Below are 4,732 nucleotides of genomic sequence, written 5' to 3'. Positions count from 1 at the left end.
GTATGATATTTTGATAAACCAACACTGTTGGGACCTTAGAACCGGTATGCTATTTTGATAAATCAACACTGTTGGGACCTTATAAACATTATGCTATTGTGATAATTCAACACCGCTGGTACCTTAGAACCCTATGCTATTGTGATAAATCACACAATTGGAGCACAATCAGCCCTATTGATACGTCATCACGTTCAGGACCCGGAAATGATTAGTAACACTCGATATTTTCGGACTTTTGTATATCTTGTTAGGATTATTTCGGATTTAATTAATAATACTATAGGTTCTTCTTAAATTTTCATTTAATGTTTTTGACAATTAAATTATTTGTAAAGTTGTTTCAACACTTGCTTGGTATGCTTCTTGTTTTTACTTAGTTTAAGACGATATAGTCTACCATTAGGTCCTGTCATATTACTGTGTGGACCCGTTTCACAATTTCTCCTTAAAATCAGTATTATAGACATTATTCTATACCGATTTAACTAAATTCTGGATTAGAACCAATATCATATCTTGTTCTCTGAGTAAACAAATCATTCTTAAATCTCAGAATGGGTAACAATAAATAAGACTTGCGTACTTGAATAGTAATAACCATACAAATATCTATCTTTATTAATTGTAAAAAGTTAGCATCATAAACACATGGAGGAAACTGATCAAAATATTCACTAGATGATATACTAAAGAATGGGCTTTAAAACAGTTAGCAATGCATATGTACATTTTCTGTTTTAGTTGTTTCATCGTTGTACAGTTAAATCCTAGAATGAAGCTATAACCGGTACTACAACGGCTTTTAAGAGAAATCACTGTTACATGCGCAAGCTGTGATTCTATAAAAAGGTCTAGTAAAAACCATATCAAACTGTAAACAAAAACCAAATAAGCGAACACTGATATCAGCCGACTCTGAATCACTATTCAACACTTTGTCAGTATGTAGTGAGTTTTGAAAATTATATTCGTTAGTTAAACGTTGTTTTAGTTTTAAAGGCGTGTAAAGATGCAATTTCATAAAGTTACACTTGTACACTTGTCCTTGTTGTGTGTTCATCTTCTTCTTTGATAGTAATAATAATAATAATAATAATAATAATAATTAGTAGCAGTAGTAGTAGTATTGCTGTTGTTGTTAACTGCCATTATAATACTTTCTGAGTGTTTTGATAATGAAGATTTGGATCAGTAAGGATATTGTTTAATATTGCTTATGCAAATAAATAAGCATTTTAGGAAAACAGGCTGACAATAACTCAGTATAATCTGTTTCAATGTTGACCAAAATAAGGAACATTAAAACAGCGGACTTGTGTTAGCAAATAATATGAACAATTACATAAGAATGGTGCTGATTTTCACTTTTCATATAGAATCTGTTTATAGAATCCATATTCCATTTTATTTGTTGTTACTTTACTAATTGGTTCCTCTTTCAGGTGTCTGTTCCACATTAGGCTTTGTTGATGTTGTTGAAGCATCAACTTTCGCAGCACCTAAAAGTAAATAGAACAATTCAGAAATAGAATGCATGAGAAAATTATTCCTTATAGCAAGGTAAAGTATATTAGACCCAATAAATTCTTTTCAACAAGACTATAGTTTAAAATCTATAAGTCATCACAGGTTCTTATCTCCTGTAAATGTAAAACTCTATCTTTATCTCCTATATCGGACAACATCCATATAAGGTTTACTGAGAATTTTACTTGTAGTGTTTCATAACATTAATATCGTCCTTTTTTTCCTGGATGTCTCTCTCTGCTAAGAACTATGGCAGATAAGCATTATGCAAAGGTCTCGTTAACACTGTTGCTGGAAAGGAAAACAACAGAGATTGAAGAATTTGGAAGACCACGGTTTGTTATGCATATATCGAAACCTACCAGGTGTTTCACTGGGTCCCAACGGATTTATTTTAATGTTGCCCTCAGACTTTTCCGGAAAAGCGTTTTTTCCGGACCCTGAAAAAGTCGAACACTGCCTATTAATAAACTATAAAGAAAGGAAATCACGACATAAATATGGTCACAGCTTCTCTTCTCTTTAAAATGGAATGTATGAACCTTGATTAAGAAAGTCTCCAATATATACATTACTCGATAACTGTGTTTTGGTTTTCCTCAAGTCTGTACTTAAATATTGAAGAAATGTGATTTTTATTTTACCATGCAGACTATTTAATTTCAACCATAGAGCTACAGAACTATGGTAGCTTGATGATCAGAGTATGTATATATATATATATATATATATATATATATATATATATATATATATATATATATATATATATATATATATATAACGTGTCGTTAACTGTAGATCCAATCAGTTTTTCTTTAGTTTTACATTCTCGTAATCTTGTATGTGATAGTCATCGTGTGCACTTGCGGCTTTCATATAAATACCAACTTCAAACTATTGTGCACAACTATTATTTTTTTATCAGGTTTTACATTTCTGCGCAAAACAAGCCGGAAATGCCGATAGTCTACTGTTTACTTGTAATTGTTACTGGGACATACTCGTTGCGTCCGTGGATTCAAATGGCTGTTTTTTCTCAGCGACTGAGGACCCATCGCGAACTGTGGTTTCCGCAGGACCTTATGTAAAATAGAAACACCATTTAATAATATATGTGATTTGGAAAAGTGAAAAACATATGAAACCAATGACCTTGTGCTCTATCCGCTTGATACTGTTCAATGCATATGCATTAATGAATATCTGTTTATCCATTGAGTAGAATTACCAATAAGAATCATATAAATTGTAGGCAGAGTGGACTACCTTTATTTTAGGTTGCACAATTACTTTGGCCTATGTGTATACAGCAGTTTTAGCTGACACTTTTATTATAAAACTACAACGGCGGGTATGAACGCAAGACAAAAGCATGAAGAATATGGTTGTCTTGATGTTGTGGTCCGTCGATTGTGTTTAGGCTTATATCAGAAGTATAAACTGCGCCATAGGAAAAATTAGTTTAACAAATCTTGCGAATATCAAGAATCTGCAATATGTTTGGCATAGTTTCTTATCCGAAATAGAAGTAACTACATTTCAATCGCCATAACGATATTTTTCTAACAGAGTTTTAAATAACTATACTTTTTCTATGACTAGAACGTTCCAGTATAATAAAACCCTTAATCCCAGTGTAACAAAATTACGAAGGGCCACATACATTCACGAGAACTTTTAGAAAGCTTGTAAATGTACATTTAATTAGTAATGTATCCACATTCGCTCTAACTGAGTCGGTCTAAGCAAGACTCTATAACAATGAGGTGCATACAGATCAACATGAAGTAAAAAATTAGCTATTTCTACAAGAACATTATAATATCACCACTGACAGAAAGTTTTGGCGATCTTTCATTATTAAAGCTTGTGCTCTTAGAACAGCCCAGTATGCTATTCGCTCTGCAGCTTTTTCTATCTATAATACAAATGTTTTACGTTTCAAAATATCGGAATCAGTTTGTGAGAAAATGCCAACAATGTGATTGATTTCACATCTATTCTTCGTATTCTTCGTATACTTATGACCAAAATAATTAAATTGACATCACAACTATATATATAATTCGTGACACAGAACATATTTCTTGAAACATAAGAAATTAGCTTCCTTGTCATGTTTAGCATACGTCTTAGTTTCTTTGAGGACGTGTACGTGGGCATAATATAATCTCATAATGCCTGTCTTGTCAATAAAAGAGTAGATCAGAATTGTGATTTGGCACTTGTCACTTATATGCGAAATAGGCATATATGCTAATGGTATAAAAAGGGTGTGCCTGCAATCCAAAGCATCGTGTTTGAAGATCATTTTATAAGACAAGATGAGGATTAATGTAAGCTTAATTACATGCGCGATCAAGTAGCATAATATTGCTGCAACGATAGGTCAACCAGATACACAATAATATGTTGCAATATACTAAGAAACATGCTGGTTATACATTTATTCAGTGGTGTCTATACACATTTGCATAGATTTTATATTCAATGCACAAGTCATGTAATAAATATTGTATTGTTTCCATTACACTCTAACTTTATCCTAACTAGAAACAAGTAGCCTTTGGGATATATGGATTTAATTTGCCCTCTACATTCTCGTCTGTATGTTTGTGTTTGCCGTTTTCGTGCAGTTTCCACCTATTGTTAAAGGCAGAAGATTATTAGATAGCAGCGTAGATGAGTCATTCTATAAGAAGTGCTAAAGAATAGAAAATACATTATAGTGAATAACTGATTTTAGATATAACTAAATGATAATTAGAGGTATTGTTCGGGGGCGTCGTATTAATGATATACCAGTCTCCTTGATGGCTGAAGACGATTTAATTTTGTCTTTGGCCCCATGTGTTCCGTCAACACGATGTTTCTGTAACCCTGATCCTGCAAATATACGTGGATGTATAGTTAATTTTTTTCTGAAAATCTTTATGTATGAGATACAGTTTGGAGTCTCCAACAAAAAAAACAACAACAGAAGGCCATTCAAATAAATAATATGTGTCTAAATGAATGAGAGATTGAAAATGTTTTTTCCTAAAATAGGTCATAAAATGTAGCATAAAAGATGTCGAGATGAAAATTGGCGTAGAAATCTAGTGTATATTTTCCAACATGAGTAACATTCACTCGATTTAAGGTTCAGTAAAGGTGTCATCAGTCAGCTATTAAATTTATAGAATTATAAACTAGCGTC

At 32.4% G+C, this 4,732-nt stretch overlaps 1 long non-coding RNA gene across 1 annotated transcript; it reads right to left on the bottom strand.

The window, feature by feature from the left end:
• Window positions 1-586: 586 nt before the first annotated feature.
• Window positions 587-4,424, bottom strand: LOC149779259 (uncharacterized). Its single transcript, XR_016415385.1, has 4 exons — window positions 4,336-4,424; window positions 2,535-2,612; window positions 1,893-1,970; window positions 587-1,502 (listed from the first exon to the last, which is right to left on the bottom strand). It is a non-coding gene; the product is annotated as an uncharacterized LOC149779259 (long non-coding RNA).
• Between the last annotated feature and the right edge of the window lie 308 nt (window positions 4,425-4,732).

The sequence above is a fragment of the Sinohyriopsis cumingii genome, chromosome 17 (genome assembly GCF_028554795.1).
Source record: "Sinohyriopsis cumingii isolate HCF-2022 chromosome 17, ASM2855479v2, whole genome shotgun sequence".
Taxonomy (NCBI): domain Eukaryota; kingdom Metazoa; phylum Mollusca; class Bivalvia; order Unionida; family Unionidae; genus Sinohyriopsis; species Sinohyriopsis cumingii.
This window is presented reverse-complemented; position numbering and strand designations above follow the sequence as displayed.